The 23,851-nt window shown below is 40.7% G+C and overlaps 1 long non-coding RNA gene across 2 annotated transcripts in view; it reads right to left on the reverse strand.

Moving 5' to 3' along the window:
• Positions 3,700-23,851, reverse strand: part of LOC102178761 — a 33,549-nt gene continuing 13,397 nt past the window's right edge. The window contains exon 4 of one of the 2 annotated variants that reach the window (XR_310755.2): positions 3,700-4,179. This is a non-coding gene — a long non-coding RNA (uncharacterized LOC102178761). The remainder of the gene's footprint in view (positions 4,180-23,851) is intronic. The other variant, XR_001296814.2, reaches the window with a different exon arrangement.

The raw sequence follows: 23,851 nt of genomic DNA on the forward strand, positions 1-23,851 counted from the left end.
CTCAGGATCATCCCAGTACACCAGCCCTGAGCACCCTGTCTCACGCATCAAACCTGGACTGGCAATCTGTTTTACATATTTTAATATACATCTTTCAATGCTATTCTCTCAAATCATCCCACCCTCGCCTTCTCCCACAGAGTCCAAAAGTCTGTTCTTTACATCTGTGTCCCTTTTGCTGTCTTGCATACAGGATCATTGTTACCATCTTTCTAAATTCTATATATGTGCGTTAATATACTGTATTGGTGTTTTTCTTTCTGCCTTACTTCACTCTGTATAACAGGCTCCAGTTTCATCCACCTCATTAGAACTGATTCAAATGCATTCTTTTTAATAGCTGAGTAATATTCCATTGTGTATATGTACCACAGCTTTCTTATCCATTCGTCTGCCAATGGACATCTAGGTTGCTTCCATGTTCTGGCTATTGTAAACACTGCTGTGATGAACATTGGGATACATGTGTCTCTTTCACTTCTGGTTTCCTCGGTATGTATGACCAGCAGTGGGATTGCTGGGTAAATGAGGGCTTTTGTTTGTTTGTTTTTTGTTTTGTTTTTTAATTAAGATATTTTTAAAAATTGAAAAAAATTTTCAATTGTTATGTTAGTTTCAGGTGTAGAGAGCAAAGTGATTCAGTTATATATATATATATTTTTCTTTTTCAGATTATTTTCCCTTATAGATTATTACAAAATACTGGGTGCAATTCCCTGTGCTATACACTAGGTCCTTGCTATTTATCTATTTTATATTTGGTAATATGTATAAGTTGATTTCAACTTCCTAATTTATCCCTCCTCCCTCTTTTCCTTTTTGATGATCATAAGTTTTATTTTCTATGTCTGTGAGTCTTTTTCTCTTTGTAAACAAGTTATTTGCATTTTTTTTTAATTCCACATATAAGCGATATTATATGCTATCTGTTTGCTCTGTCTGGCTTACTTCATTTAGTATGATAATCCCTATGTCCATCCATGGTACTGCAAATGGCATTATTTCATTCTTTTTAATGGTTGAGTGATATTCCCTTGAGTTTATATACCCTATTTTCTTCATCCATTCATCAGGTAATGCACATTTAGGTTGTTTCCATGGGGCTTTAGGCTATGTAGTATCAGGCTAGCTTCTGGAGGAAATGGAGATGATAGGATTACCCTGACTCTCAGAAGAACTGGAACTATTTCCTTAACTACTGTAAATAGTGCTGCTGTGAACACTGGGATGCATGTATCTTTCCAAATTATAGTTTTCTCTGGATATGTGCCCAGGAGTGGCATTGTAGGATCATATGGTATTAATTGCTCTGTTTTTAGTTTTCTTAAGGAAACTGCATCCTGTTCTGAATAGTGGCTGAACCAGTTTACATTCCCATCAACAATGAAGGAGGATTCTCTTTTCTTCACACCCTCTCCACCATTGATTATTTGTAGACTTTTTGATAATGGCCACTCTGACCAGGATAAGGTGATATCTCACTAGTCTTGATTTGCATTTCTCTGACAATTAGTGATGTTGAGCAGTTTTTCCTGAGCCTGTAGGCCACCTGTATACTTTCTTTGAAGAAATGTCTATTTGGATCTTGTGCACAATTTTTGATTGGGTTGCTTGAATTTCTGGTATTGAATTATATGAGCTGTTTGTATATTTTGGAGATTAATCCTTAGTCAGTTGCATTACTTGCAAATATTTTCTCCCATTCTGTAGGTTGTCCTTCTTATAGAAGAAATATTTTTTTTTGTTTGGTTAATGGCATGGCCACAAGCCCCTCTCACAGTGTAAGTTTTTTGGGGCTTTAGGCTATGTAGTATCAGGCTGGCTTCTGGAGGAAATGGAGATGATAGGATTACTCTGACTCTCAGAAGAATTGGACACTAAAGCTCAGCCACACAGAAAGATCCTAAAGGAGCTCAAGTAAAACACTCTGGGCACTTGGGCTTGGGTGAACCTCCTTGATGGCAGTACTCCTAGAGTCGTCAGGTATCAATGTCAAGAAAATGACATACCATCATTTTATGGGGAGAGGAAAACTGGAGCTCCAATTTGATTATTTTTTCTGAACTCTGATCCATGCATCTTCCATTGACTGATGTTATTTTTTTAGTCGCTCTGTCATGTGCAACTCTTTGTGATCCCAAGGACTATACCCCACCAGGCTCCTCTGTCCTTGTTCTCTAGGCAGGAATACTGGAGTGGGTTGCCATTCCCTTCTCCAGGACATCTTCCAAACACAGGGATCAAACCCAGGTCTCCTGCATTGCAGGCAAATCCCATACCACCTGATCCACCAGGGAATGTATCTTTACCTTGTAATCAAGCATTACAATGAGTGGACCAGCTCTCAGTGAGTGCTGAGTCCTTCTAGAGGATTATTGAAACTGACTGTGGTTTGGGGAACCCCCACACTTGCAGTTAGTGTCAAAAACAGGCATGGCCTGACTGATGACGTTTCACTCTTAAACTTCTCAGTTGGACTGAAAACTCTCACAGGGGAAATGGATAGTGGGCTTTGTTCAGATTGTGTGTTTGCCTGTTGGAAAATGAAAAGCAGTGATTTTCCCCCTTAAAGTTCATGTCTCATCATTCATTGTATAACCAATGAGTGCTCATTAATGAAATTCAGTGAAAGTATGTACAAAGACCTCTGGTAACCATTCATTACTGCTGAATGGAGAAAGCAGCCCTGGCTATAGTTAAAAGAATAGCAGAGGACTTCCCTGCTGTCCAGTGGTTTAGACTCCATCTGTCAATGCAGGGCTCAATTGCTGGTCCAGGAAGATAACACAGGCCATGGGACAAGTAAGCCTGTGTGCCACCCTACTCAAGACCATGGGTCTAAAGCCTATGCTCTGGGAGAATAGAAACAACCACAAGGAGAAGTGCACACACCAGAATTAGAGAGTATCCCCCATTCACCACAACTAGAGAAAGGCCAGGTGCATCAGTGAAGATCCAGTGCAACCAAATATACATTAAAAAAAAAAAAGGTTGATACTGTCTGCTAAACTATATGATCCTGGTGATTTCATTTGTGATGGGCACTTTTATAAATATCACTCTGTCTTCTGTGGATAATTCTCTGTTTGCACTTCATATCGGTGTTGGGAATCTGTATTGATAAATACAACATCCTAGAAAATGTCTATTATCACCATTTCCAAATTAATATTCATTTATACAAATTTATACAAATTAGTTCAATGATTTCTTTTTTAAAACTTTTTATTTTATATTGGAGTATAGCCAATTAATGGGGCTTCCCAGGTGGCACTAGTGGTAAAGAACCTGCTTGCCAATGCAGGAGACTTGGGTTCAATCCCTGAGTCAGGAAGATTCCATGGAGGAGGAGGGCATGGCAACCCACTTCAGTATTCTTGCCTAGAGAATCCCATGGACCAAGGAGCCTAACAGGGTAAAGTCCATAGGGTTGTAAAGAATCATTCACAACTGAAGTGACTTAGCACACACATAACCAATTAACAGTGTTCGATTCAGATGAACAGTGAAGGGACTCAGCCATACATATGCATGTGTCCAATCTAACGGAAGAGTGACTTCTAATGTAAACTATTGACATGTTCTTCCTTTTACATTTCAGTTCAGTTCAGTTCAGTGCTCAGTAATGTCTGACCCTTTGCAACTCCATTGACTGCAGCACGTCAGGCCTCCCTGTCCATCACCAACTCCCGGAGTTTACCCAGCTCATGTCCATTGAGTTGGTGATGCCATCCAACCATCTCATCCTCTGTCATCCCCTTCTCCTCCCACCTTCTATCTTTCCTAGCATCAGCGTCTTTTCAAATGAGTCAGTTCTTCACATCAGGTGGCCAACATATTGGAGTTTCAACTTTAGCATCAGGCCTTCCAATGAATATTCAGGACTGATTTCCTTTAGGATGGACTGGTTGAATCTTCTTGCAGTCCAAGGGACTTTCAAGACTCTTCTCCAACATCATAATTCAAAAGAGTCAATTCTTTGGCACTCAACTTTCTTTATAGTCCAACTCTGCAGCCCAGTTCTTAGTAGTGACCTGGGGTCTAGTTCCCCAACCAGGGGATCGAACCTAGACCCCCTGCATTGGGAGTGCAGAGTCTTAACCACTGGACCATCAGAGAAGTCCACAGATGGCTGTTTCTTTGGTATACAGGAAAATTAGCAGCTCCAGCGAAGAGTATCTGGGGAGAGAAATTTCATAGATTCAGAAGAAAAGTTAAGCCTGAGAAGTTCTCTGGTCCTCAACCAATATTAGGAGAAGTGTCCTGGGATATAGTGGAAAACAGTCCAAAATTTACATGAGGAAAAATCAACTGAGGGCTCCAGTAAGCATGCCAAGCTCTCCTTTACCCTGTATGTTGATGCCATTCCTTAAAACCTATCTTGCAATACAAGCTTACCTCAAGAAACCAGAGAAAAATCAAATAAATGACCTAATTTTACACCTAAAGCAACAAGAAAAAGAAGAAATAAAGAACCCCAGCATTCGTAGAAGGAAAGAAATAATAAAAATTTGGGCAAAAGTACATGAAAAAGCAACAAAGGATACTATAGCAAAAATCAACAAAACTAAAAGCTGTTTTTTTTGAGAAGATAAATAAAATAGACAAACCATTAGCCAGACTCATCAAGGAAAAAAGGGAGAAGAATCAAATCAACAAAATTACACATGAAAGTGGAGAAATCACAACATACAACACAGAAATACAAAGGATCATAAGAGACCACTATGAGCAACTGTGTGCCAATAAAATGGACAACTTGGAAGAAATGGGTGAGTTCTTAGAAAAGTTTAACCTTCCAAAACTGAACCAGGAAAAAACAGAAAATCTTAACAGACACATCACAAGCATGGAAATTGAAACTGGAATAAAAAAAATCTTCCAACAAACAATAGGCCAGGGCCAGATGGCTTCAAAGGTGAATTCTACCAAAAATTTAAAGAGCTAACACCTATCCTACTCAAACTTTTCCAGAAAACTGCAGAGGAAAGTAAACTGCCAAACTCATTCTATGAGGCCACCATCACCCTAACACCAAAACCAGACAAAGATGCCACAAAAAAAGAAATCTACAGGCCATTATCACTGATGAACATAGATGCAAAAATCCTTAACAAAAGTCTAGCAAACAGAATCCAACAACATGTTAAAAAGATCATACATCATGACCAAGTGGGCTTTATCCCAGGGATGCAAGGATTCTTCAATATTCACAAATCAATCAATGTGGTCTACCACATAAACAAATTGAAAGATAAAAACCATAGGATTATCTCAATAGATGCAGAGAAAGCCTTTAACAAAATTCAACATCCATTTATGATTTTAAAACCCTCCAGAAAGCAGGCACAGGAGGAACATACATCAACATAATAAAACCCATATATGATAAACCCACAGCAAACATTATCCTCAATGGGGAAAAATTGAAAGCATTTCCCCTAAAGTCAGGAACAAGACAAGGGTGTCCACTCTCACCACTACTATTCAACAGAGTTTTGAAAGTTTTAGCCACAGCAATCAGAAAAGAAAAAGAAAAGGAATCCAGATTGGAAAAGAAGAAGTAAAACTCTCACTGTTTGCAGATGACATGATCCTCTACAGAGAAAACCTGAAAGACACCACCAGAAAATTCCTAGACCTAATCAATGAATATAGTGTAGTTTAAGGATATAAAATTAACACAGAGAAATCCCTTGCATTCCTATACACTAACAATGAAAATATAGAAGGAGAAATTAAGGAAACAATTCCATTCACCATTGCAATGAAAAGAATAAAATACTTAGGAATATATCGACCTAAAGAAACAAAAGACCTATATATATATCAATTCAGTCCAGTCACTCAGTCATGTCCAACTCTTTGCGACCCCATGAAGCACAGCAGACCAGGCCTCCCTGTCCAACACCAACTCCTGAAGTCGACCACCAACTCTTGAAGTCCACCCAAACTGACGTCCATTGAGTCAATGATGCCATCCAACCATGTCATCTTCTGTCATCCCCTTCTCCTCCTGCCCTCAATCTTTCCCAGCATCAGGGTCTCTTCCAATGAGTCAGTTCTTCGCATCAGATGGCCAAAGTATTGGAGTTTCAGCCTCAACATCAGTCCTTCCAATGAACACCCAGGACTGATCTCCTTTAGGATGGACTGGTTGGATTTCCTTGCAATCCAAGAGACTCTCAAGAGTCTTCTCATATAAAAAACTATAAAACACTGATGAAAGAAATCAAAGATGACACAAATAGATGGAGAAATATACCATGTTCACGGATCAGGAAAATCAATACAGTAAAAATGAGTATACTACACAAAGCGATCTATAGATTCAATGCAATCCCTACCAAGCTACCAATGGTATTTTTCAGAGAACAAGAACAAATAATTTCACAGTTTGTATGGAAATACAAAAACCTCAAATAGCTAAATCTTGAGAAAGAAGAATGGAACTGGAGGAATCAACCTATCAGACTTCAGACTATACTACAAGGCTACAGTCATTAAGACAGAATGGCACTGGCACAAAGACAGAAATATAGATCAGTGGAACAAAATAGAAAGCCCAGAGATAAATCCATACACCTATGGACACCTTATCTTTGACAAAGGAGGCAAGAATATACAATGAAAAAAAGACAATCTCTTTAACAAGTGATGTTGGGAAAACTGGTCAACCACTTGTAAAAGAATGAAACTAGAACACATTCTAACACCACACACAAAAATAAACAGAAAATGGATAAAGGATCTAAACATAAGACCAGAAACTATAAAACTCCTAGAGGAAAACATAGGCAAAACACTCTCATAAAATCATAGTAGGATCCACTATGACCCACTTCCCAGGGTATTGGAAATAAAAGCAAAAATAAACAAATGGAATCTAATTAAATGTAAAAGCTTTTGCACAACGAAGGAAACTATAAGCAAAGTGAAAAGAAAGCCTTCAGAATGGGAGAAAATAGCAAACAAAGCAACAGACAAAGAATTCGTCTCAAAAATATACAAGCAGCTCATGCAGCTCAATTCCAGAAAAATGAACAACCCATCAAAAAATGGGCCAAAGAACTAAACAGACACTTCTCCAAAGAAGACATACAGATGGCTAACAAACACATGAAAAGATGCTCAACATCTCTATTATCAGAGAAATGCAAACCAATACCACAATGAGGTACCATCTCACGCTAGTCAGAATGGCTGCTATCAAAAAGCCTACACACAGTAAGTGCTAGTGAGGGTGCGGAGAAAAGGGAACCCTCTTACACTGTTCATGAGAATGCAAACTAGTATAGCCACTATGGAGAACAGTGTGGAGATTCCTTAAAAAACTGGAAATAGAACTGCCATATGACCCAGCAATCCCGCTGCTGGACATATACACCGAGGAAACCAGAATTGAAAGAGACACGTGTACCCCAATGTCCATCCCACCACTGTTTACAATATCTAGAACATGGAAGCAACCTAGATGTCCATCAGAAGATGAATTGATAAGAAAGCTGTGGTACACATACACAATGGAATATTAGTGCATTTGAATCAGTTCTAATGAGGTGGATGAAAGTGGAGCCTATTATACAGAAAGAAGTAAGTCAGAAAGGAAAACACCAATACAATATATTAACGCATATATGTGTAATGTAGAAAGAAGGTAATGATGACCCTATATGTAAGATAGCATAGGAGACACAGAGGTAAAGAACAGATGTTTGGACAGTGTGGGAGAAGGTGAGAGTGGGATGATTTGAGAGAACAGCATTGAAACATGTTTATTACCATATGTAAAACAGATCACCAGTTCAGGTTCGATGCATGAGGCAGGGTGCTCAGGGCTGGTGCACTGGGACAACTCTGAAGGATGGGATGGGGAGTGAGGTGGGAGGGGATTCATGATGGGTGACACATGTACACCCATGGCTGATTCATGTCAATGTATTCCAAAAACCACTACAATATTGCAAACTAATTAGCTTCCAATTAAAGTAAATAAATTAATTTTAAAAAATAGAATTCCCCATTACAAAAAAAACCCATCTTGCTGGTGAGTAGAGTATGAAACTGGAGGTAGCTCCAGAGCCAGCTTTGCCATCACAGTTGCCGTCACAGCATCCTTGTATCAGAAAACTTGGCTTTTAATGACTAACTCATGTCCCATCCACAGACTGTCCTTGGGAGAATATGGTAGCTGCCCAGGGGTTCTTAAAGCCATGCGGAGGGCAGAAGGGAGAGCCAGGTGTCCTTGGATCCCTAGAGCCCAAAGCCCAAAGCTTCATCCTTGAAAGAAGCTATGACCCTACAAGACTGACATCAGGAAAACATTAAGGACAGAATGCAGAACTGGGATCTCCCATTCCAGAAGATAGGTTTCCTGTCCTATTCAGACAATAAAAAATGTGAACACAGTCATCCATTTCTGCCAGCAAAACGGCAAGCTCCTTCAACAGAGTTAGGCATGTATTTCAGTGCTTTAACCCCAATAAAGAAATGAGTGGAAATTCCTTTGCAAAAAGATATGACATAGTTTGTCTCTGACTAATTTGAAATCCTTTTAAACCAGAGCTTTCTTCATGCATAGCAGAGATACTGAAACTCAGAAGTCAGGAGCATAAACATTTGACTGTGCGGATCACAACAAACTGTGGAAAACTCCTCAAGACATGGGAATACCAGAACACCTTACCTGCCTCCTGAGAAATCTGTTTGCAGGTCAAGAAGCAACAGTTAGAACCAGACATGGAACAACGGACTGGTTGCAAGTTGGGAAAGGAATATGTCAAGGCTGTATATTGTCACTCTGCTAATTTAACTTCTATGCAGAGTATGTCATGTAAAATCCTGGGTTGGATGAAGCACAAGCAGGAATTAAGATTGTTGAGAGAAATATCAATAACTTCAGATATGCAGATGATACCACCCTTATGGCAGAAAGCAACAAGAAACTAAAGAGCCTCTAGATGAAAGTGAAAGAGGAGAGTGAAAAACCTGGCTTAACACTCCACATTCAAAAAAAGATGATCACGGCATCTAGTCCCATCACTTCTTGAAAAACAGATGGGGAAACAATGGAAACACTGACAGACTTTATTTTCTTGGGCTCCAAAATCACTGCAGATGGTGACTGCAGCTCTGAAATTAAAAGACACTTGCTCCTTGAAAGTAAAGCTATAACCAACCAGGACAGCATATTAAAAAGCAGAGACATTACTTTCCTGACAAAGGTCCATCTAGTCAAAGTTATGGTTTTTCCAGTAGTCATATGTGCAAGTGAAAACTGGACCATAAAGAAAGCTGAGCACCAAAGAACTGATGCTTTTGAACCATGGTGTTGGAGAAGACTCTTGAGAGTCCCTTGGACTGCAAGAAGATCAAACTAGTCAATTCCAAAGGAAATCATTCTGGAATATTCTTTGGAAGGACTGATGCTGAAGCTGAAGCTCCAATACTTTGGCCACCTGATGCTAAGAATTGACTCACTGGAAAAGACTCAGATGCTGGGAGAGATTGAAGGCAGGAGAAGGGGATAACAGAGGATGACATGGTTGGATGGCATCACTGACTTGATGGACATGAGTTTGAGCAAGCTTCAAGAGATGGTGATGGACAGGGAGGCCTGGTGTGCTGCAGTCCAAGGGTCACAAAGAGGAGGACATGACAGAGTGACTGAACTGAAGGCAACCATCAGCCTATTTCCAGGCAAGAAAATGGAGTTGGCTGTGAGCCGTAAATGCTGGAGAAAGGTGGACTCAAGGATTTGGCTCCAGGCTCAAAGGGAGGCATGGTGGATATGTGAGTGACTAGAAGCCTTTCGTGTACCATGAACAAAGGCCATAAAAGTGCTGCAAAGACAGATAAGTGCTACAGCCAACATTGAAAAGCCACCTCCAAGACCCAAAGATATTCCTTCACTATCATTTCTGTTACTCTAGCTCTAAGGTCAACCTAAGTCCTTACCCAGGATCTAAAACTGTACAGTCCAGTGTAGGATCAGAAATGCAGGAAAGAGAAGAAGAGGTAGAGCTGTTTTGAGTACAAGAAAGAAGGTCCCATACAGGGACTTCCCTGGTGGTCTGGTGGCTAAGACTCCAAGCTCCCATTGCAGGGGGTGTGCAAGTTTGATCCCTGATCAGGGAACTAGAACCCACATGCTGAAACTAATAGTTCCCATGCCACAACTAAGACCCAGCACAGCCAAGTATATAAATAATGAACAGACACCAAAAGATTTTTTATGTCATGCTCAAGTTTAATTCGGTGTTTTTTTGTTTGTTTCCAGAACAAATCCTGGTAGACTCACAATTGACTTTGTTAAGTGGGTTAACACTTAATTCCCCTGTGGGGGAATCTCTAAGATCAAACAACCTGTTTACAAAGGCAACAGATTTCAGAGTTGTGTAGAAATCCTAATCATTTCAAAATAACCTTCATCATGAAAAATTATGAGCTTCTCTCAAACGTATCAGTGGTCTCTTTGGAGATACTCACAGGAGACTCACCATTGGCTTTGGTAATTAGCAACTCAAAAAAAGTTTTTCAGAAAGATCATTAGCTCCTCAAGCTAGTCCTGTCATTGCCACTTCAAGTGAAATGATAATTGCAGTTCTGAAGGAGGATGAGATCACAGCTCCTAAACCTATATCTCAGGGTCAGACTGCCTCCCTCCCACTCACGTCCTGGCTGCCATGACCTTCACCCTGAGCCCATCATCCTTCTCATGAGAAGGAATGAGGAGTCAAGTTCTTTGTATTTCTGTCTAAGAGGAGACAGAGTCTGTAAGGAAGGAGGTGTGAGTAAGTATTTATGTTTGGAAAAGGGATCTTTCTGCAGGGTGGGGGGTAGAGTGGGAACAGGTCCAGTGGCAAAGAAGGTCAGGAAAGCAGAACAGTTCCTTAGGAGAGAGCTTAGGTAAAGCAAGATCAAGATCTTTGTTGTTCAGTTGCTCAGTTGTGTCCAACTCTTTGACTGCAGCATGCCAGGGTTCCCTGTACTTCACTATCTCCCAGAATTTTCTCAGACTCATGTCCATTGGAGTTGGTGATGACACCCACCCATCTCATCCTCTGTCATCCCCTTTTCCTCCTGCCTTCAATCTTTCCCAGCATCAGGCAACTCTGAACTTGACAGCTCCTAAAGCTATTTTTTGAAATTCTTACTGGGGAGGAATCACAGGAATAATCCTACTGATAATAATGAAGAATCATTTTAAAAGTACTTATCTTAGTTGCAGCATGTGGGATCTATTTTCCTGACCAGGAATCAAACCCAGGCTCCCTTCACTGCAAGCGAGTCTTAGCCACTGGACCACCAGGGAAATGCCAAAACATCATCTTCAAGGAGCTTAAGGGTTATATTTTTAAGATCAATCTGCTGCAACATAACCTTTCAGAAATTCTAGATTAATTTTAAATTTGTATTAGAAGTGTTATCAAAATGCCTTTATGCTTTCCATAAAGACTAGGATAGAAAAGTAATGATTTTCTAATCCTCTACTGAAAGCATGAATATGAATTTGTTTGAAAACAGAAAGGATTGTAGTCTAGGCATATAATATGCTTACTAGACATAGCAATGGTGTCTTTTCTGAAACATTTGAGGTCTGATGATGACGGCGAGATTGCTATCCCTCCTCAAGATAGAGAGGCAGCATTTAAGGAAAAGGAAGCTTTATAATGGTGAGGTTTGGAATATAGTTGTCAGGACCAAATGTATCTTCTCATATGTTGTCTAATCTTGTAATATTCTAACACCAAGTCCAAGCACACATTCATTTCTTTATGGTTTCACTTTTGCAACACACAAGAGTCAATGTTCCCCAGATTATACTTTTACATGTCTCTAATATGTTAATCTCCAGTACTCTTGCCTGGAAAATCCCATGGACGGAGGAGCCTGGTAGGCTGCAGTCCATGGGGTCTCAAAGAGTCGGACACGACTGAGAGACTTCACTTTCGCTTTTCACTTTCATGCATTGGAGAAGGAAATGGCAACCCACTCCAGTATTCTTGCCTGGAGAATCCCAGAGACAGAGGAGCCTAGTGGGCTGCCGTCTATGGGGTCACACAGAGTCGGACATGACTGAAGCAACTTAGCAGCAGCAGCAGCAGCAGCAATATGTTAATGGAGAAGGCGATGGCACCCCACTCCAGTACTCTTGCCTGGAAAATCCCATGGACGGAGGAGCCTGGTAGGCTGCAGTCCATGGGGTCGCGAAGAGTCAGACACGACTGAGCGACTTCACTTTCACTTTTCAGTTTCATGCATTGGAGAAGGAAATGGCAACCCATTCCACTGTTCTTGCTTGGAGAATCCCAGGGACGGGGGAGCATGATGGGCTGCCATCTATGGGGTCGCAGAGTCAGACACGACTGAAGTGACTTAGCAGCAGCAGCAGCAGCAGCAGCAGCAGCAGTAGTATGTTAATATTCTTCACAAATCTTGTTATATTGTAGTCTCACTTAACCTCAGTTTTATAAATACCTAAGGATTTATCAAAATAATCATTTCTATCCTATACTCATTTATCATATAGTAGTAATTCATGGTTCATAATTTTTTAAATAAAATATTATTGTCCAAGTCTTTTTTTTTTTTGATAGATATCATACTGAATTTGTACCTGGCATAATAGAAATGCATCTTTCTGTTGCAAAACTTATATTGAGGAAATCTTGCATTCGTTAAATCCATATGGACAGAAGGTACTTTCCTGTAGGATTGTGTGTGTTTGTGTGTGTGTGTGTATACATGTTAATGGCTCAGTTTGTGATTCCATGGACTGTAGCTTGCCAGGCTCCTTTGTTCATAGGGTTTCCCAGGCAAGAATACTGAAGTGGGTTGCCATTTCTGAATCCAGGGAGTCTTTTTGATATGTTATTGACCTACAGAAAACTACTAATGCAGATATGGAAACTTTTTACAACCAAAATTATAACATATAAATACAATGGAATAAACTCCAATACTCTGGCCACCCGATGTGAAGAACTGACTCACTGGAAAAGACCCTGATGCTGGGAAATATTGAAGGCAGGAGGAGAAGGGGATGACAGAGGATGAGATGTTTGGATGGCATTACCAGCTCAATGGACATGAGTTTGAGCAAGTTCCAGGAGTTGGTGATGGACAGGGAAGCCTGGTATGCTGCCATCCATGGGGTTGCAAAGAGTCAGACACAACTGAGTGACTGGACCAAACTGATAAAATAAACTATATGATATAAAAACAAAACTAAATTTCACAATGGATTATTCAAAAACACAGATGATGTGTTTGGCTGGTGCATCACAGTGGTTAGGGCACTGTCTTGCCATCAGCCTACCAGGTTCATACCAGCACTCAGCCTGTAATCAGCATGTGAATTTACACAGATTACCTGACCTCTCTGTACCTAGGATCTCCTTATCTTTGCAATAAATCAGTGTCAGTACCTACCCTATGCAGTTATGAACATCAAACAACTGGCAGAATGGCCTCCAGGGAGTTGGCAATAAGGATGGTGTGCTCCTCTCAGACTGTAGTTGGAATCCTGGGCGTTTTCTCTCTTCACTTTAATCTCTCCCTTTACTACCATGAATGTGGGTTGAGGTTCACAGATTTGACCTTCAGGCACAGGACTGTAGTCGCTTCTTGGTCATTCCCTTTAAAGGAATCTCCGTGACAACAGCAGCCTTTAACTGAAGCTTGTCTTCAGTGATTTAGCCATGCAAATGTGTTCTCTATGCCCCCAAAGCTGGTAGGGTGTGTCCACTGGCCCTTCTGGCCCCTTAAGTGTCTCCAGCCAACAAGATCAGCCCCAGGAAATCCAGGTGGGTGGAACTTAAAGCAAAAGCTTCCCTGTGGTCCAGAGGTTAAGACTGTGCTCCCAATGCAGGGGGTCTAGGTCCCTGGTCAGGAAACTAGAAGCCGCATGCGATTGCTGAGTGTTTACGTACCATAACTAAGAGTTTACATGTCATTAACTAAGACATGGTGCAGCCAAATAAATAAATGAGATGAAATAAATAAAATCTTCTTTAAAAAATAGCTCCTGAGTATATCGAGGTCTCCACTTTACACTACTGGACAGTATGTAACTACTTTCTTGAAGTTTCTATATGAAGACTATGTCTACTGTTCATTATATTTCCTGGTCTTTAGGAGAAGATTGCGTGGTCACAAGTCATATCTCTCTGTAAACATTATTTTCCCCATGATATGAGGCCAAATGGAGCAACAAATCAAAATAAAGCATGAAGACTTAGGATACTGCTCTGCTGAATTTTATGACAAAATCAGTGACTCACCATATGCAGCAGTGTTACTATTTTCTGATGTTTCATTGTTGGAGTTATGATAGGGCTTACAGCTCCCTTCCTTCACAGACATAGGCAGCAGTTGAGACACATTTACAGAAACAGTCTTTCCCAAGTTCCTTCCACATTTTTTGATCATACATGTGTTTTTAAAAATGAAAGACATGTTTGCAGAAAGACATGTTTTCACTGGGTAGCTCAGTGAAATTTCAGGAATGATTGCACCTCTGGAGACCACAACTAGATCAAGAAACAGAATGTTTCCAGTACCCATGAAACTCTTCTCTGCTCCTTCTAACTCACTGTTTCCAAGACTATAGCTTTGTTGGGTATATTTGTAGCCCTGGATTATTGGGTAGACATTTGTAACTATTATGACATTTAATATTAGATCACATTGCATCTCTTGGCCTTCACATGAAAGGAATCATACATCATCTTTCTTTTGGACTTTTTTCCTCCATTCCATTACATCTTTGTGAGTTTATCTGTATTGTTTAATATTATTTTTGTTTTTTCATTATCATTGCTAAATAGGACTTCACCGTATGACTATCAAAGGATTAATTGATCATTCAACTGTTAATGGGTAGCTGGGTGTTAAGAGTTAGGGGCTACTATGAGCGAGTCTCAGTGAACTCTGGGAGTTGGTGATGGACAGGGAGGCCTGGCGTGCTGCAATTCATGGGGTCGCAAAGAGTCGGACATGACTGAGAGACTGAACTGAACTGAACTGACTGATGAGCAAAGATTAGGGCCCGCATATAAATTCTATTAATATAACTAATCTTTGGGTGATACATGTACAAAATCCTGGTGAGTATATTCATAGGGGTGGATTTCTTAGACCAGGATTACATCTGATCTGCTAAGTAGATACCACAGTTTTCCAAAATGTTTGTACCAATTTGAACACCCACCATCAGTGTATGAGATTCTTGGTTGATCCACAGCCATGCCAAAACTTGGCATTTTTGTCATTTCTGTTTCAGATTTCTTGATGGTATTTGATGACATATAAGTAGTGGTGATATTTCAATTGTCCTGATTACCAGGCATGTGGAATATTTTTCCATATGTCTTATGCACTGAATAACTTCTTTCTCGAAGTTTCTGTTTGAAGACTCTGTACACTGTTCATTCTACTTTGTGGTTTTTAGGACATGCTTGTGTGATTCTAAGTTGTATCTTTGTGTGTGTGTGTGTGTGTGTGTATGATGAGAACCCGTCTTAATATTCATGTGTGCAAAAGTTATTTCACCATATGTTTTATATAGTCTGTGCTGTTTAGCGTATATATATATTTTAAATATTTATTTATTTAGCTGCACTGGGTCTTAGTTACATCATGTGGAAGCTTTGTTGTATCATGGAGGATCTTTTGTTGTGGTGCAAAGACTCTCTAGTTTGAGATCCCTGGCTTAGTTACCCTGTGGCATATAGGATCTTAGTTCCCCAACCATGGATCAAACCTGTGTCCCCTGCATTGCAAGACAGATTTTTAACTACCAGAAAACCTGGGAAGTACCTTTAGCATATATTTAAAATTGTAAGACCCTAGAATAACTTCTGTCTTTTTTTCTAAAATAATACATTATCTTTTTTAAAATACCAGCTGAGCCACATGGGAGCCCAAGAATTCTGGAGTGGGTAGCTTATCCCTTCTCCAGAGGATCTTCCTGACCCAGGTATTGAATTAGGGTCTCCTGCATTGCAGGCAGATTTTTTACCAACTGAGCCATCAAGGAAGTCCCTACAATAATACATTATCTTCTTTAAAATTTAGAAGGGAATGCATTTAGAATTGACCTGTTTTAAGATAAGGGCACTGATGGAGATTTTGTTTTCTCCTCCAGTAAGCTTCTTATTGAAAAGTTGTTTTATGCTTTCTTTCAATTTACTCTCATTTGTCATTGCTTCCTCCAGGTTACCACCACTTCATCCTTCCTGCTGACCTTTCCATAAAATATACTGATTCTCTCATCATCTTTTCTTGTCTCCTGAAGCCTTGGCAATTTCATAAAAGTAAACAAGGAAAGTTGGCTGTTGATGTCACAAATTTATATGAGCCATTCTGCTCTGAAGAATCACTGTTGTCATCATTTAAAGGGTATTATCTTGAATGACACAATAGCCTCCAGCCAACTGGCCATAGGAATAATCTTCTTGTTACAGACTGTGCTTGGAATCTGGGGCAATTTCTCCCTTCTGTACCATTACCTCTTTCTTTACCACACTCTGTGTAGGTTGAGGGTCACAGATTTGATTTGCAAGCACCTGACTATAGCCAACTTTTTGGTCATTCTCTCGAAAGGAGTCCCTCAGACAATTACAACTTTGAGGTTGAAATATTTTGCCAGTGATTTTGCCTGCAAACTTATTTTGTATGTTGAGAGAGTAGGCAGGAGTATGTCCATTGGTACCACCTGCCTCTTGAGTGTGTTTCAGACCATCACGATCAGCCCAAAGAACTCCTGTTGGAAGAATCTTAAAGTCAAAGCCCCAAAGTACATTGCCTTCTCCATTTCCTTCTGCTGGATCCAGTGTATGTTTGTAAATCTCTTTTTTCCTCTGTATGCATTATATGTTTCTGGCAAATGGCACAGCACAAACATGACAAATACAAGAGATTCAGGGTACTGTGTTGCCACAGATCTTGAGAACATCTCAGGCTCAATATATATAGCTTTGGTCGTGTTCCCTGAAGTTTCATTATCTGTGCTCATCTTCTGGGCCAGTGGCTCCATGATTCTCACCCTGTACAGACACAGTCGGCAAGTCCAGTATATTCACAAGGCTTGTGTGTCTCCCAGATCCTCTGCTGAGTCCAGAGCTACCCAAAGCATCCTACTCTTGGCGAGCACCTTCATGTGTTTCCACACCCTGTCCTCCATCTTTAACATTACTCTTGCTCTTTTTCATAATCCCAGTTGGTGGTTGGTGTATACAACTGGCCTGATTAATGTGTGTTTCCCCTTTATCAGCCCCTTTCTGCTCATGAGCCGTGACTCCATTGTATCCAGTCTCTGCTTTCTGTACATGAAGAACACAAAATCGCCTAATCTTAACAGAAAAACATAAATTGTATGTTTTTAAAATTTTATGAAGTTATACTTGATTTCTCATGTTGTGTTAGTTCTGGGTGTATAGCGAGGTGAATCAGTTATACATAGGTATGTATATCTCCTCTTTTTAGATTCTTTTCCCATATAGGCCATTTAGAGGATTGAGTAGAGTTCCCTGTGCTATACAGTAGGTCCCTTCTTTTTTGTTGTAAACCAGGCCTTGGGGCCTGTGGGACTTGGTTCCCTGACCAGGGATTGAACCCCTTCTCCCTGCCTAGAAAGGATTTCATCTTAACCACTGGACCATCTAAGAAGTTCCCACTAGGTCCTTATTAAAGTGAAGTCGCTCAGTCATGTCTGACTTTTTGCCTCCCCATGGACTGAAGCTGACCAGGCTACTCGGTCCATGGAATTTTCCAGGCAAGAGTACTGGAGTGGGTTGCCATTTCCCTCTCCAGGGGATCTTCCCAACCCAGGGATCAAACCTGGGTCTCTCACACTGCAGGCAGACACTTTACCATCTGAGCCAACTGGGAAGCCCTTATTAGTTACCTATTTTATATTTAGTAGTAGTGTAGGTTTGGGGCTTCCTTGGTGACTCAGTGATAAAGAATCTGGCTGCCAATGCAGGAGACTCCAGTTTGATTCCTGGGTCAGGAAGATCCCACATGCCACAGGGCAACTGAGACCATGCACCACAAGTAAGTACTGAGCCTGTGTGCCTAGAGCCTGTGCTCTGCAAGGGAAGCCACTGCAGTGAGGAGCCCATGCTCACCACAACTAGAGAAAGCCTGCACACAACAAAGAAGACCCGGCACAGCCTAAATAAATAAATAAATAAAATTCTACTTCTGATTCTTTAGTGTATAAAGGGTAAAGGTTTTCCAGGCATATTTTCTATTCCTAAGATTATGGCAGCAAGTGAAGAGGAACTAAAAAGCCTCTTGATGAAAGTGAAAGTGGAGAGTGAAAAAGTTGGCTTAAAGCTCAACATTCAGAAAACAAAGATCATGGCATCCGGTCCCATCACTTCATGGGAAATAGATGGGGAAACAGTGGAAACGGTGTCAGACTTTATTTGGGGGGGGGGGCGGGTTCCAAAATCACTGCAGATGGTGACTGCAGCCATGAAATTAAAAGACACTTACTCCTCGGAAGGAAAGTTATGACCAACCTAGATAGTATATTCAAAAGCAGAGACATTACTTTGCCAACAAAGGTCCATCTAGTTAAGGCTATGGTTTTTCCAGTGGTCGTGTATGGATGTGAGAGTTGGACTGTGAAGAAAGCTGAGCACCGAAGAATTGATGCTTTTGAACTGTGGTGTTGGAGAAGACTCTTGAGAGTCCCTTGGACTGCAAGGAGATACAACCAGTCCATTCTGAAGATCAGCTCTGGGATTTCTTTGGAAGGAATAATGCTAAAGCTGAAACTCCAGTACTTTGGCCACCTCATGCGAAGAGTTGAGTCATTGGAAAAGAGTCTGATGCTGGGAGGGATTGGGGGCAGGAGAAGGGGACGACAAGGATGAGATGGCTGAATGGCATCACTGACTCGATTTACGTGAATCTGAGTGAACTCCGGGAGTGGGTGATGGACAGGAGGCCTGGCGTGCTGTGATTCATGGGGTCGCAAAGAGTTGGATATGACTGAGCAACTGAACTGAAATGAACTGAACTTAAGATATTTGCACCATGGGCTCAAATATAGAAACAATCCATGAGCAAGTTCTTAGTCCAGTTTAAATGAGGGCTTTTTCGTTGCTGTTTTTTGTTTTGATTTTTAATTAAGATATTAAAAAAAAAATCAAAGTATATGTTATGTTAGTTTCAAGTGTAGACACCAAAGTGATTCAGTTATATGTATTTTTTTATTTTTCAGATTCTTTTCCCTTATATGTTTTTTCAAAATATTGAGTGCAGTTCTCTGTGCTGTACACTAGGTCCTTGTTGATTATGTTTTATTTATGGTAGTGTGTATGTTAATTCCAACTTTCTAACTTATCCCTCTCCCCCTTTTCCCTTTTGACAATCAGAATTTTGTTTTCTATGTCTGTAAGTTTCTTTCTGTTTTGTAAAAAAGTTTATTTGTATCTTTTCTTAATAAAAGATTCCACATATAAATGATATTATATGCTATTTTTTTTTTGCTCTGTCTGGCTTACTTCATTTAGTATGATAATCCCTAGGTCCATCCATGGTACTGGCAAATGGCATTATCTCATTCTTTTTAATGGCTGAGTGATACTCCATTGTGTTTATATACCATCTCTTCTTTATCCACTCCCCAAGTGATGCACATTTAGGGGGTTTCCATATCTTAGCTATTGTAAATAGTGCTGCTGTTAAGATTGGGATGTGTGTATCTTTCCTAATTATAGTTTTCTCTGGGTATATTCCCAGAAGTGGGGTGGTGGGGTCATATGGTATTAATTGCTCTGTTTTTAGTTTTGTTAAGGAAACTACATCCTGTTCTTGATTGTGGCTAAACCAATTTACCTTCCCACCAACAATGAAGGAGGATTCCCTTTTCTCCACAGCCTCTCCACCATTGATGATTTGTAGGCTTTTGGATGATGGCCATTCTGACCATTGTAAGGTGATATCTTACTAGTCTTGATTTCCATTTTTGTGATAATTACCAATGTTGGGAATTTTTTCCTGAGCCTGTTGGCCACCTGTATACTTTCTTTGAAGAGATATCTATTTGGATCTTCTGCCCAATTTTTGACTCATTTGCTTGAATTTCTGATATTGAGCTGTATGAGCTGTTTGTATATTTTGAAGAATAATCCTTTGTCAGTTGCATCACTTGCAAATATTTTCTTCCATTCTGTAGGTTGTCTTTCTGATAGCAGGAGTATTTTTTGGTTTGATGATGTGGCCACCAGCCTCTCTTGCAGGGTAAGTTTGTTGGGGCTTTAGGCTATGTAGTATTAGGTTGGCTTCTGGAGGAATTGGAGATGATAGGATTAGCCTGACACTCAGAAGAACTGGAGACTAAAGCTCAGCTACACAGACAGATCCTAAAGAAGCACAAGTAAAACACTCTGGGCACTCGGGCTTGGGTGATCCTCCCTGGTGGCAGTACTCCCTGTATCCTAAGGTATCCATGCCAGGAAAATAACATATCATCACTTCATGGGGAGAGGAAAACTGGAGCTCCAATTTGACTATTTTTCTGAACTCTGACCCATGCATCTCTTCCATTGACAGATGTTATTTTTTTAGTCACTTGGTCATGTCCAACTCTTTGTGACCCCAAGGACTATACCCCACCAGGCTCCTCTGTGCATGGAATTCTCCAGGCAAGAATACTGGAATGGCAATGCCATTCCCTTCTCCAGGAGATCTTCCAAAAACAGGGATCAAACCCGGGTCTCCTGCATTGCAGGTGAATTCCTTAACATCTGATCCACCAGGGAATGTATCTTAACCCTGTAATCAAGCATTACAGTGAGTGGACCAGCTCTCAGTGAGTGCTGAGTCCTTCTAGAGGATTACTGAAACTGACTGTGGTTTGGGGAAACCCCACACTTGCAGTTAGTGTCAAAAACAGGCATGGCCTGACTGATGATGTTTCACTCTTAAACTTCTCAGTTGGACTGAAAACTCTCACAGGGGAAATGGATAGTGGGCTTTGTTCAGATTGTGTGTTTGCCTGTTGGAAAACGAAAAGCTGTGATTTTTCCCCTTAAAGTTCATGTCTCATCATTCATTGTATAACCAATGAGTGCTCATTAATGAAATTCAGCAAAAGTATGTACAAAGACCTCTGGTAACCATTCAATACTGCTGAATGGAGAAAGCAGCCCTGGCTATAGTTAAAAGAATAGCAGAGGACTTCCCTGGTGTCCAGTGGTTTAGAATCCACCTGTCAACGCAGGGGACAAGGGCTCGATTGCTGGTCCAGGAAGATACCACAGGCCATGGGACAACTAAGCCTGTGCACCACAACTACTCAAGACCATGAGTGTAGAGCCTGTGCTCTGGGAGAGTAGAAGCCACCACAATGAGAAGCCCACACACCACAATTAGGGAGAAGCCCCTGCTCACTGCAACTAGAGAAAGGACATGTGCATCAGTGAAGACCCAGGACAACCAAAAATACATTTAAAAAAAAAAGAACAGTTGATACTGTCTGCTAAATCATCTGATCCTGTGTTTTCATTTGTGACAGGCACTTTTATAAATACCTCTCTGTCTTCTGTAGATATTTCTCTGTTTGTACTTCATATCAGTGTTGGGATCTGTATTGCTAAAACACAATATTCTAGAAATGTCTATTATCACCATTTCCAAATTAATTTTCATTTATACAAATTTGTACAAATTAGGTCAATGATTTCTCTTTTTTTAAGCTTTCTATTTTATATTGGAGTGTAGCCAATTAATGGGGCTTCCTAGGTGGCACTAGCGGTAAAGAACCTGCAGGAGCCTAGGGTTCTATCCCTGAATCAGGAAGATCCCTTGGAGGAGGCATGGCTACCCACTTCAGTATTCTTGCCTGGAGAATCCCATGCACAGAGGAGCCTGACAGGCTATAGTCTGTAGGGTTGCAAAGAGTTAGACACAACCGAAGCAACTTAGCACACACATAATCAATTAACAGTATTGTGATAGTTTCAGATGAACTGGAGAGGGACTCAGCCATACATATACCTGTCTCCATTCTCCCAGGACAGTGATTTTTAATGTAAACTATCTACATATTCTTCCTTTTACACTTATCTCATTAAAAATTCATCTTGGACTCTCTCTGATTCCATGTATCTGCTGAGTACTTAAGTTAACCATGCAGCTAAATACTCTGAAGCTTAAAAGAATACAATGGATACTTAGTGGAACAACTTCTCAGGGAATCCTGGGAGACACATACATTGTGCTGCCTGTCCCTCCCAAGTCATGATTTCTACTGCTCCTTCCATCCAAGATCCTGTCTCCATTGTGAATCATGAAAATGTTAAGGGTCTCTCCACGCACGTCATCAGTCTCTTTGGGGACACTTACAAGAAAATTGGAATTGTTTTCATAATTAGCAACTGGGAAAATTTTTTATCATAAACATTCTCAGCTCCCCAAGACTGTCCTGTCATTGCCACTACAAGAGAAATGGTAATTGCAGTTCTCAAGGGGATGAGGTCACAGATCACAAACCCATTATCTCAGGGTCTGGCCGCCTCATTCTCACACACCTCCTGGCTCCATGACCTTTACACTGAGCCCACCCCCATGGCAATAGGAAGGAGTCAGGTATGGTAGTTTCTGCTTCAGTCTGAGAGGCAGAGTCAGGAAGGGAGGTAATCTGAGCAAGTGTTCATGTCTGGAAAAGAAATTCTGGTGGCTAGAGAAGGATCAGATCCAGTGGCAAAGCAGGACAGGGAGGCAGAATAATTTCTTAGTTGTGAGCTGAGCTTTTAAAAGGAAACTAGGGTATTAGCCCCTGCATCAAATCTGATGGCTCCTAATATAACCTAATTAAATCCTCACTGTGGATGATCAGTGATAAACAATCCCAATGATAAAGAAGGATCATTTGTTAGGTATTTAAGGACTATAGGGCTTTTAAATTTTTATTTATTTTATATGTACTTATTTGGCTGTGCTGGGTCTTCATTGATATGCAGGCTTTTCTCTAGTTGCAGTGCACGGGTTTCTCATTGCTGTGTCTTCTCTTGTTGCAGAGGGCAGGCTCAGTAATTGTGGCTCCCAGGCTCTAGAACACATTACTTTGCCAACAAAGGTCTGCCTAGTCAAGGCTAAGGATTTTCCAGTAGTCATGTATGGATGTGAGAATTAGACTAAAAAGAAAGCTGAGCACCAAAGAATTGATGCTTTTGGACCATGGTGTTGGAGAAGACTCTTGAGAGTCCCTTGGACTGCAAGGAGATCCAACCAGTCCATCCTAAAGGAAATCAGTCCTGAATATTCACTGGAAGGACTGATCCTGAAGCGGAAACTCCAATACTTTGGCCACCTGATGCAAAGAACTGACTCATTGAAAGAGACCCTGATGCTAAGAAAGATCAAAGGTGAGAGGAGAAGGGGACGACAGAGGATGGGATGGTTGGATGGCATCAACATCTCATGAGTTTGGACATGAGTTTGGAAATGGACATGAGTTTGAGTAAACTCCAGAAGTTGGTGATGGACAGGGAGGTCTGGTGTGCTGCAGTTTATGGGGTTGCAAAGAGTCAGACACGACTGTGCATCTGAACTGAACTGAACTAGAGCACAGATTCAGTAGTTGTGGTGCGCGGCTTAGGTACTCCATGGCATGTGGGATCTTCCCGGACAAGGGATGGAACCCCTGTCTCCTGCAATGGGAGGTGGGTTCCTTACCACTGAACCACTAGGAAAGCCCTTTATAATTATGGGTTTCAGAAAACAGTTGTCATGACCTAACATATCTTGTCTTATTTTATCTAAAGTTTAACAGTATTCTCATTCGAATCGGTTCTAATGAGGTGGATGAAACTGGAGCCTATTACAC

Source organism: Capra hircus, chromosome 18, assembly GCF_001704415.2.
Source record: "Capra hircus breed San Clemente chromosome 18, ASM170441v1, whole genome shotgun sequence".
In the NCBI taxonomy this organism is placed as follows: domain Eukaryota; kingdom Metazoa; phylum Chordata; class Mammalia; order Artiodactyla; family Bovidae; genus Capra; species Capra hircus.